This window comes from Sciurus vulgaris, assembly GCF_902686455.1.
Source record: "Sciurus vulgaris genome assembly, chromosome: 8".
In the NCBI taxonomy this organism is placed as follows: domain Eukaryota; kingdom Metazoa; phylum Chordata; class Mammalia; order Rodentia; family Sciuridae; genus Sciurus; species Sciurus vulgaris.
The window spans coordinates 71,904,598-71,917,399 of NC_136468.1; positions in this window are offsets into that span (position 1 = coordinate 71,904,598).

Here is a 12,802-nt window from a genome sequence, read left to right on the forward strand (position 1 = left end):
CATAATGCATTTCTATGTGTATGTATATATATAAAATATGTAAAACAACTATTTATATTTTTTTCTTCCATCTTATTTTGAGAAAAATTATTAGATTCTAGAGAATCATTTTATTTATTAACTAGTGAATATCTGAAAGATAAAAAGTAATAACCCAAATATTGTATAAGGAATGAGAAAAGCATGAGAGGAATTCAGAGAGGGGGGAAAGCATAACTTGATTTTACTAGGGAATGAAAATGAAGAAATTTACTCTCCTTTGTACAAATATTTGAACTAGGGTCAAGAAATAAAAGTAATTTTATTTAGTACCATCTAGCTATTTTAATTTAGTAGAAACTACCAATAATAATAATAGTCTAAACAAGTAGGTGGTATATTTTTCTAAAACTATTTCTGGTGAAAACAGGGTCTTTAGGATTAAAATTAATTCATAAATGGGGAAAATTACAGCTATGTTGCAGAAGAGAAAGTGAATTTTTCTTCAGACTTCAATAGCAAAGAGATGTTTACATATAATGTAGAAATAACCATTTAAAAGATTGATTTGCAAAACACCCAAATGAATTATCGGGTACTTTTACTCACCTCAATTTCCTCCCATGTAAGTTTTTTTTAATGACTGGGAGTGCTGATAAACATACATGTCAATTGCTTATTTTAGCAGATCAGCATTCTTCTATTATATTAATTTGTATATCATTTCTTTCCAGGCTTGTTATAATTAATTGATAGTCATATGAGCCATCAGACAGGGACTTTTTTCATGCTAATAGGCTAAAGTGATAGTTGACATGTTCACCCAAAGAAAACTTGTTTTGTGTGTCTTGCTTTAGAGAAAAGAGAGGCTATGAATTATTTTTAAGATGCAGTATAAGTCAAAAGAAGAAGTAAATGAGATATAAAAGATGCCATAAGTGTATATTGATAGAAATGCTGAGAAAGAGGCAATAAGAAATAAGTGGAGAAATAAAAAGGACATTTCAAATATGACTCACCTGAATTTCATATTTACTGATTGATTGTATGTCAATATGAGATGGCCTGAGGTTCCTACTTTTATTCTGCTCAATCCTACTTGTACCAGTCCAAATTTTAACCTCCTCAATATTCTCCATTTGAGTTCTTCTTAACAACAGTAAAAAAATGATCTCTGAAAGACTATTCCCAACATGGTCAACATTTGTGATTTTATTTCATTCATATACTATCCTATAATAATTGTAATGAAAATAATCAGAGTATCTGCTTGTCACACAATTGTTTAATAATCATGACAGTAAATTACTTTAGAAAAAGACAAATTACAAAACTGGTAAAGGGGTCATTTCATTGGAAAAGTTGTAATAGCATGAAAATGTTATTAAAAATTGGAAAACAATTCACTAACCATGACAACATAATGAAACTGAATTAACCAAAGTATCTATCGTTTGTGTGCTGTGTTGTTTCTAGTCTTGAATCTGTTGCATGAGGTTTTTCAATGAATATGGTTTTGTCAATCAGGGCAAAGACTTTCACCATTTGAGAAAATTTGATCATGTTGAAATGTTTTATTATATTTATGATTTTTATTGTAATCTAATGTATGGATCATAAAAGATAGACTAAAAAAGGTATTGAAACAATCTATTATGGATCTGAAAAAGGCAGTACACATGAAGGAATAATACTCAGAAATATGAATTATTACTAAAGGCATTACGTGCTCAGTAGATGTTAATCCCAACTTATACACATAGTTTTATTTATTTACTAACATATTACCAGACTCTCCTAATGTAAAGTTCATATATGGGAATCCAGCATACACCAGATTCTCAATATACAATCTGTTGAATAAATGCCTACATGCCTATTCCTTAGGGAAAAAAATGACAAAAATACTAATTTCTAAGATTGGGGATACTTTATATACATCTCAGTTGCAGTATATATTAAAAATGTAGTTTATCTGTCTTGGAAATCTATTTGATTCTGAAATCAGGAAGCTAAATTTTGCTGACTAGCTCAATTTTAACTAATATACTTTGGCATTGGCCAAATGCATATAATCATTACTTTAAAAATCTAAACAATAAAATAGATTTTAAAGCAATTGGAAGATATATCCTGACTATATTCTGAATCATCAAACTCTTTGTTTAAAATCTCCAGATGATTGCTTTAACTATCAAGTTTATTTTGTAGGTGACGCTGAAGAAGTCAGGTGCTCAAACCTAAAAGTGTAGAGTACTAAATTGCCCATATCCTCAACCAACTCCACCTTCAAAATGTGATGAATCTGCACATATCCTTCCACTCCAACTCTTACCCAAATACTGCTGGATAACTGCAACAACCTCCCTGCTTCTGCTCTTGCCTCCCACAGTTTCTACTCCAAACAGCAGTGGATGAAAAATGTTCAAGGTCAATCCTTCTGTGCTACTCCCCACTTCAAAGATTCCAGTGACTTCCCATTCCATTCAGAATAAAATCCAAACTCATTACATGCTATGTAAGACATTTTATAATCATTAATTTTCTTAGCTTTTAACTATAAACTCTTGCAAACCATTATCTAAGAGCAACAGTCTTTTCTCTGTTCCTCAAGAAAACCAAGTTCTGTCCTGCCCCGGGATCTCTGCATGTGACACAACTTTTGCCCACATATTCTACTCCCAGATGTTCAAATTCTTGTCACTTAGAATTCAGACCTTAATATGCTCACATACATTGAGAAGTTTAGCCTGACAATCTTATCTAAAGTAGTCCTCCATCCCCATTTATTCACTATTTGACTATATGACAATTTAGAATCTCCAGTTCAGTTGCCTGTTTTAATAAACATAAAGTTCATTAGAATGCAGTTAAGATAAATATTTATGTACACTGCTTTTGATTTAAAATATTTGAGTGGAATAATTTCAACAGATATCATGTGACCATAAACCTAACTTATTTACTGTTGGGATCTTTAAGAAAAAAAAAAATGCCATCCAGTATTCTATTCCATGAGTATAAATACAATCTGAGAGCAAGTGGTATCAGTATGTGCTTGTTGATCTGTTTTATCAGAACAAAAACTCTTCTGTCTTATTCATGTCTTTGTCTCCAGAATTATGCGTATTTCCAGTAATAAAGTAAGTTTTCAATAAATACCCTTTGAATCTTGAATGAATATTAGAAAAGATTTCAATATTTTGATAGGCATTAGACCACAGTATCATTCAAAATATCAGCATCTCCTTTCTAGAAAAAAGAAGTTCCCTACTTCCCAACACTCCTGGAGCACCAGCCTGGAGAAGGATTAGACCTCCTTAGTGCTACTACTGTTGAACTCAGGGCATTTGACTGAGTAATGTGATGATGAAAGGTGGGAAGGAGTACTAAATATTAATTTGTAAGCAGAAACTACAAGACTCAGCTCTTGGTTTACCAACTTCTTTTTTTTCTTTCTTTTTCTTTTTTTTTTTTTTTTTTTTTGGTACTGGGTATTGAACTCAGGGGCACTTGACCACTGAGCCACATCCCCAGCCTATTTGTATTTTATTTAGAGACAGGGTCTCACTGAGTTGCACCTCACCATTGCTGAGGCTGGCTGTGATCTTGAAATTCTCCTGTCTCAGTCTCTGGAGCGCTGGGATTACAGGTACCATAAGACACAACACATTCACAGCAGGCAATGCTTCACCGTCTTGGGTCAAGAAGTAAAGACAAACCTGGCTGAAGAGACTTATTTTGGAGATGTTACAGAAAGGAGGAATGTAAGGTGATGAAATTTTGGGATTGTATTTTAATGCAGTTAACATAAACAAAATTGATTGGTACAAAGAGTAAGTGGTATGGGGTTGATAAAAATAGAATGACTTTTAGGTCTATAAAGTAAGTCTTCTAACTAGGTAGATGTATTTTCATGTATCAGCCTGGGGTGTTCAGTGGATCTTACTATCTGTTGTCTCCTATCTCTTGTGATTGGGAACAGATGGTTGCGATGATTTTCAGATGATGCTCTGATGATCTGGGAAATACTGAACAATCTTTAATCATCTTGAAATTCTTAAGAAATAATTTCTTATTGGAAAAATGAGTGGCAAGATATTGTTTCTTCAAGAATGATTTATCATAGAAAGTAGCTATGATTAGGGCTATTAAGTAAGACAGTGCAATTCCAATTGCATATTCTAAATGCATTTTTTTCATATCAATGTGTAAAGTCCTATGTTGTTGCAAGCAGTTTTTTTAATGAAAGATCAGAGAGAGACAGTTACAACATTCAAATAGATATGTATAAAACTGGTTTTAAATTTGAGGTTAAAATTTTTAGTGATAGTAACGAGCTCTTCTCAGTAATATCTTCAAAGTTACTCTTGATGAAAATAATACTGTAAAATATGTTTTAATTTTATAAATTATAGGGAGAGAGAATTTAAAGTATTAAAAAGAAATCTATATATGATCTTCCTCAAAAATTATTGATCTTATTCAATATTTGGGACCAGTAAGTTATCTATATCATATGTATAGTCACAAATATCTAGGGTTTTACAAAATTTTGATCATTTACTATTGTCAGATTCACATCTAGATTTTATTTTGACCCTATAATTTATTTTTCTCAGGTATTATTTGAAAACATTTTGCTAGGTTTCATAATTATTGCTGATACACAGATTTACTGAATCTTTGCACTATCTTAGATAATTTTTGGTTGAATTGCTATTAAAAACTATCCATTCCCCTTTTAATCACATGAAAGTTATTCTCAGTTTATATTATTAAATGACTAGGCAGCTGATGCATATTTGCGGATTACCGCCACCCCCCAGCCCCGGTTGCTCCAAGAGGCTCGCCGCCGCTTCTTGCTGTTACGGCCCGACCAGCGGGACAAAAGACACATACTCTTCAGAAGTTCATGAAGCAGCTTCCCGCTTATTCAGATAACACCCTCAATAAATAAGCAGTCTCATGCATAAGCAATTGTAACCAGATATGTCCATCCAATCCTGTTAAAGGTCAAGCAATCACTAGCTCAAGCATACATGTAAAGTATATCTGTCCACGTGCTAGGTGGCTGAACTGATTATCATACAGCCAATTGTAAACACTTCCTGCCTTTCTCCAGGCATAATCAGGATGCCGTTTGCTCTCTGCCAGTCGCCATCTTTAGATGCACACGGCATAACCCTGGGCCCCGGGGCCTCGCCCACCACAACTCCCCCTTTCTGTTTATAAAGGAGACTGTGCCTGTCTTAGGCTGTCCACGGCAGAGCAACATCCTTACCCTCATTGGACAATGAGGCTCTAGCCCTCATTTCCCGTCTTAGGTTGGTATGAGCTCCCCATGAATCTTACCTGTCTTTGACTATCGGTCCAGCATATTTAACCAGACCTGGGGGGATGAGCCAGCATCAATTGCGACGAGAGCTTGGTGAATAATGGCTGTTTTTCTGCGCGGATGTATATGTATTTTGTATATGCATAGGACAGATACAGCACACAAAAGACCTCCCCTGGACAAAAACCCAAACCATTCTTTTCCCCATAGAACAGTGGACTGTAGAAATGTGGCCAATTGTTGCAAAAATAGGAGGATATAGAACAGAGGAGTTGGTAAGGGGTACAGGATAGGGCCACATCTTCACTATCCCCCATAGTTCACGTGAGTCTCCTCCATTAACTTGGCGAGAAATCACCAGCACCATCAGCAGGAGAAGCCTCCTCATCTTCTTCCTGTTTTGGGGTCTCTGTTGAGGCCTTGACCAATCTCTCCGGCACCCAAATTGGCGATTGTGCGTCCTGTGGGAAAACACAAACAGACCCTCGGGTCCAGATTAATACCGGATCTGGGCCTTTCCATTGTCCTAATAGAATGTCCTTCCAGAGCACTTGAGGTAGATGCTTTTTATTAAGCTCTGAATGACGGTCAGCAGCCAATCAGCCCTCAGAATCAAGATTTAAAAAATTTAAAATGAACAAGACAACAGACAATTTGTCTTTTGGGGATCTGTATGATGCCCCTATCCCCCTTTTTGTTTATAAACATGTTTTTAAGCATTAAATGGGCACGCTCAACATGCTTTGTCCAGTAGGATTATAGGGAATTCCTGTGACATGTTGAATACCAAAGGTGGAACAAAATTGTTTAAAGGCCTGGGACATATATCTAGGACCATTATCTGTTTTCCTAGGATGGAGAAAGAGTGTAAACAGTGTGTTATTACATCTTTGGTTTTTTTCTCCAGTATGAGCAGAGGCCATAATAAATCCTGAAAAGGTATCAATAGACACATGAATGAATTATAGTTTTCCAAATTCTGAATAATGAGTTACATCCATTTGCCAAATATGATTGGGCTGAAGCCCTTTTGGATTTAGTCCTAATGAGGGGTTAAGAATAAGTGTAACACATTTAGCACAAGACTTGACTATGTCCCGAGCTGTTGCCTTAGTAATTTTATAGCGTGTATGTAGAGTGGAAGCATTTACATGAAATTTGGAATGAAAAGTTTTTGCATTTTCAAGCGTATTAAAGATGTGTGGGTCTCTGGTGGCCATGTCCGTTAAGTCATTGTGTAAACTTAAAAGACCTGGAAGGCCAGTATGAGCCCAAACATGCCCAATAAAAAAAGGATTTTTTTCTGTCCCAAATAAGTTTTTGTAAACTTTGCAAATATTTAGTAATAGTGGAGGCGCGGGAAATCAGACCAGTTAATTCTAAATTTTGAACAGCATTAACAACGTATTTGCTATCAGAGAATAGGTTAAAAGGCTCATGGTGGGTTTTGAATACTTCTATAGCTACTAATAGTTCCGTTTGTTGTGCAGATAGAGTATTAAACAACAATGTTTCTGTAACATTATCTATAGTAATAGCACCCGTACCATTTTTTGATCCATCAGTAAATATGAGGGTAGCTCCTGTAATAGGTTCTTTTCAGGTGGCTTTAGGAAAAATTATAGGACGTTGACTCCAAAATTGGAGAAGAGGATCAGATGGCAAATGATTGTCAAACACAGCAGAAGTACTAGTAAAGACTATAGCCCATGAATTTGAATTATTAATAAGATATTGTATCTGATCAGTAGTATATGGAGTAGTGATAGTTGAGGGATGTGATCCAAAGGTGGAAAGAGATACTTTTAACGCCTTAAGGATTAATTCTGCCACAGATTTAGTAAATAAGGCTAAGACCTTGTTAGGGGCATAATTCATGTGAACCCATAGAATAGGACCCTTTTGCCAAAACACTCCTGTGGGTAACTTATTTGTGGCCAAGACAATGAATGATAAAGGCTTAGTTAGGTCAATACGATCAAGATGAGCCTTCTCCATAGCTGTTTCAACAAGCTTGAGAGCTGTTCGAGCCTTAGGGGTAAGCTCTCGCTTAGAAAGAGGGTCAGAATCACCTTTAAGAATATCAAACAGGGGGTCCAAACTTGAGGTGGGTAAATGAAGGTAAGGTCTAATCCAATTAATATCACCCAAAAGTTTTTGAAAATTATTTAAAGTTCTAAGCTCGTCCACCTGAACGGTAATTTTTACGGGTTTAACCATAGTTTGATTTATGATAGATCCCAGGAAGTTTTTGGTGTCTGTGATTTGTACTTTATCAATAGCAATAAGTAAGCCCCATCTTTCCAGTGACTTTAGTAAGGAATTATAACATTGCTCTAAGACAGGTTTTTCCTTATGAGCTAGCAAAATATCATCCATATAATGATAGATTAAAAGTTGAGGGTTAATTTGTTGATACACACTGGGGTGGAAATTAATCTGATTACCTTGCTCTTCATATGGTCCTTGACCTGTCAGCATGTTTAGATTCCATTGAGGATTGCCCGCAACTGCATTACGTCTGGCAGTATCAGAGCATAACTCCTGGTTAGCCACCTTCCATTTTAATATGGCTGCACTTTTGTTAGGATTGGAAGCTATACCCAATCCCCTTAAAGTCTGATCTGCCTGTTGAAGTGGCCAGGCTTTGGGCCATTCTGTAATTTTGATAATACTTTTGTCAGCCCCAGTATCTAAAAAGCCCTCAAAATTTTTGCCTTCTATCATTAACTTTGTCATAGGTCTATCTTTTAAACCCCATGTTAACATGACCATAGTTTGGGCAGTAGAACCTAATCCTTTATTTCCCCTAATAATATTTTTTGATGGATATTGATCATAGCAACTGGGTAAGACCAACAATTGTGCTATGTGATCACCCTGAACTATTATTACTACACCTCTTGGTGAAGAAGCAAGGATTTTTATTTCTCCTGTAAAATCAGGGTCTATAACTCCAGGGACAATATTTAATCCTTTTAAAGCAGAAGAACTCCTCCCCAGAACTAGTCCCACTGTTCCTTTATGTAATGGGAGGACAACCGAAGTTGGCATTGGCTCTACTCCCATCTCTGGAGTTAATACTGCTCTGGCGGAGGCACAGAGGTCTGAACATCTACTTTCTCTTTCAGAAGCTCGACTTGATTGTTCTTCTTTTGCAGTTTCTAATATCTTTTCCCCTTCTCTTAACTGTTTTTGAAATTTTGGTTTTTTGGAAGTCAGACAGAAACAAACTAATGTGCACATCGCTACAACAACAACAAACAGAAACCAAACAAGGAAAGGTAACACAAATAACTTACACATATTCGTTATAGGATGTCCTTCGCTGTCTCTTGGGACAGCCTTTCAATATATTCCCTCTCTAGGGGAATCTTCCGTTAATATTCCCTCTCTAGGGGAATCTTCAGTTAAAACCTTAAGGTAACCATTTCCTCAAATAGGGAAATCTTCTCGTTAATTACGCTAGTGAAACTGTCTTTTATTTACCTGAGCGCTCACCCATTCCCAGTCCGATCCTCGTCTGATCTTGGTCCGGGCCACCACTTGCGGATTACCGCTGTTCCCAGCCCGGGTTGCTCCAAGAGGCTCGCCGCCGCTTCTTGCTCTTACAGCCCGACCAGTGGGACAAAAGACACGTACTCTTCAGAAGTTCATGAAGCAGCTTCCCTTTTATTCAGATAACACAACCTCAATATATAAGCAGTCTCATGCATAAGCAATTGTAACCAGATATGTCCATCCAATCCTGTTAAAGGTCAAGCAATCACTAGCTCAAGCATACATGTAAAGTATATCTGTCCACGTGCTAGGCGGCTGAACTGATTATCATACAGCCAATTGTAAACGCTTCCTGTCTTTCTCCAGGCATAATCAGGACGCCGTTTGCTCTCTGCCAGTCGCCATCTTTAGATGCACGTGGCATAACCCTGGGCTCCCGGTCTCACCCGCCACTCATATTGACAAAATGCTTTCTAGAAATTTGTACCAATTTTTTACTCATCTAAGGTATGCATGAAAGTACTATTTTCATATGCACTCAATGGAGATTTGGAATTTTTATTTTTATTTTTACCCTTTTTTTAGTGGAAAAGTAGTTGTCTTTTATTGCTTTAAAGTATATTCCTCCAAATACTTTTTCCATTATTTTTTTCATAATACATTCATCCTAAAGTCTTTTGTGTAACAGGGTTTCATTCTGGATATTCTATTGTCTTATTGATTTATATCATATCACAATCACTCATATTATGGATTCTATAATCTAGATATTTGGATCATTTCTCATTTAAGGAATGCTAAAAGGAGCTAAGGTTTTTTGAGCTTCTAGTATACATTAGCCACCCTACTAGGCATGTAAATCTAGCTTTGTTAAGTATTTACATTTTCTTTCTCTCAAGGAATTAATCTTTAATTTTTATCAAATTATTTCTTCCTAATTTTATTTTATGTATTACATTTTGACTGATTTTGACATTGTTAACTAAGTGCTTTTTTTCATTTTGGTACATATTTGCCATTTTTTTCTATTTTATCTATTTACATTCAATAAGTCTTAGCTTGGAGTGAGGATCTTGAAATCAAAATGTACCTGGAGTTCTTAAAAGATCTAATTTGACAGTCTATTTTTTTGATGGAAGATTGTAGTCCACTTGAAATTTTATTGATAGAAACATCATTTTTGATATCTGTTTTTGTATTTAAGTGGTTGCTCACCCTTTCATATGTGTATTCATGTTCTCATATCTTAGATTTGTCTCAGATCCTTTTCCCAGTTCCTGAATTGCACCATTGAGTAAAGATCTCATTAATTGATATCTCCTTGTGTGAAGCATTTAGTTTTATGCCTCTGTTAACAGCACTGTTTCACATCCTTGTAAAAGAGAGTAGATTCCAATTTAGAATCTGCAATTAATTTGTATTAAATCTTTACAAATATTATTCTATGGTATTTGGATCTTATTTTTGCTTTTAAGGATTCTGCTCTTATTGTACTTATTCCTTTATGAGTAGTTCACTTGCTCTGAAGATTTTTTTTTTTTTTCCGGTAAACTGCTAAGATCTCATTTAATCCTATTTATCTCTTAACTTCTCTTTTATAAATATATGATTATCAATTTTTTCAAATAAAACATTGTTCATAATTATCTACTCAATCTACTATCCCTCACACTACATATTTACAACTATATTTTTCTTTTTCCTAAGATTTATTCTTTTGTTTATTTCCCTATTTATACCTTATATCTTCTTTTCACATTTTGGTGACTGTATCCTTATTTATTAATACTTTCATACACAGCATACACAGTTATTATTTATTTTAACAATTCTAGTATTTTTGTAGCATTGCAGTCTTTGGGTATCTAAATTCCATTTGTTGCTGTTATTTGTTATTCCTACTCTGTTTAGCTTTTATTGTATAACGCATTGTAACAAATATCTTCAAAAAATTTCAGTGGCATTAAAACAACAATGATTTATGACTTTTTTTTGTAAGACTAATCTGCATCTGTGTTTGTATGTTAAGGCTCTGTACTTAGAAGTCAGCTCTCCATGGTTTTCAAACATCTTCTCATTCTGGAAGTCCAGGAGTGTGATTGTTTGAAATGTGATCTCTTTGGGATGTAAAGAAGATAGTTGACAGAAACTTGCAATGTGTCTTGCAAGTCTGTGATTAAAGGTGGATGTCTGTCATTTTTTATATGTTCCTTTAGCTAAGTCCAGCATCAGTGGAGCAAAGAAATGTATTTTAGATGCAAATTTTTGAAGATAACTTTCAAAGTTGCCATACTAATGTGAGTCTTCACTTGAAAAACAGAATACACAGGCACACTTCTGTATAGCTAGCTATATTCCTTCTTTCACTCACGGGAACTTAGGATATCTACTTATTTTGGCAACCAGTAATAATTAGTTCATGTGAATCACATTATTCAGGGACATTAAAGTGTTATTGCTAGAAACAGTTTTAAAAATTTTATTCTATGCTAGCTTAATTCAGTATTGTCCTATTTTGAAGATTAACACCAAATATGCAGTGTTCTTTAATCTGAGTAAAAGAAGAAATTCACAAGTTATCATGGGTTATAAAGGACTCCATGTGATATAGTCAACAATGGTATAGTGTCTTTCTTGCATCATCTCATCATTCAAATGCCTTATACCTTTGTGGTATATTAGTTAGGTGATGAATTGGGTCAAACATCTTCACTTAAATAATAAATTCAGTAAGAAGATGAAGAAAAGAATTTCTTTGATGTTTAGAAACTTCCAAGCTTAGATCTCTGTACAAATGCCAGGGCAGATCCTGAGGCCTACTAGCTCTTGAGAAAACATAGTAGTGGAGGAACAAATGTAGGTTAGTTCACTTATTCTTGTTTTGATAAAACCAAGTTTGAAAAATGCTAAAAGTATTCTAAATTTCCAGGTGTTATAAAATATGTAATGCCAATGAATTTCTTAGAATTTATGAAAAAGCATTTTAGCAAATACTATCCTCATGACATCCTTATAGTTAAATAAATTTGTGATTAAGCAGAAAAAAGTGATCTATTTTGACATTCATCCATTCATTATTCAATATTAATTTGTTGAATACTTTCACTGAGTATTGATTCTGTGATAAGCATTATGCTAAGCTTTCCTACTTTTATAGAATTCAATATTTGTTCAAAAAAGACATAGATAGCTACTATAAAGCTTATTAAGTTCTAAATAGTAATGGCAATATACCATTGTGGTTAGAATCATAGTATCCAGAGATAAACTTGGTTTAAATGTTGGCTCTACACTCATTAGTTCTTTCACTAGTGAGATTCATTAACTTGTCTGTGCCTTGATTTTCTTGATTCTAAGTCAGGAATGATAATTGTAGTTATTTTTCAAGATTAGTACCTTTTGCATGTATGTTTACAACAGTACCTAGCACATGTAAGTGCTCAACTAGTGTTAGCTAAGATGCTTACGATTTTTAACTTCAAACCATTACCATCATCATTTTTATGACAACGATAATAATAATCACAAGCACAGAGACCCGGGATCACCTGCCTAGATTAAGGGATCTCTAACCCAGATGACTTAAGGTAGGTCTTAAGACCAAGTCATTATTTCCCAAGTTAAAAAGTTGAAAGTCCAATGGGAAGCACATAACAAAAAAGGGAACAAAGTCTTCATTAACTGATGTGCTCTAGCAAAACAGTACCAAGTTATTATCTGTGACAGGAGGAGCTGAGTAAAACATTAGCAGCTAAAAGTCACTTATCTAAACAGTATTCAGATGGTTTCTGGGTTCTAGTTCCTTGACGAATTTAGCCTGCTCCTATAAAAGAAGTGCTATAAAGTTGATTAAATCAAAACAATTTGGTTAACATATTTCATATACATATATATTCATCATGTCACTTTCTAAGAATGCAAATCTATTTTAAAAAGAATAGGATGGATTTTATATTCAGCCAGTGAAATTTTCTAGATATATAC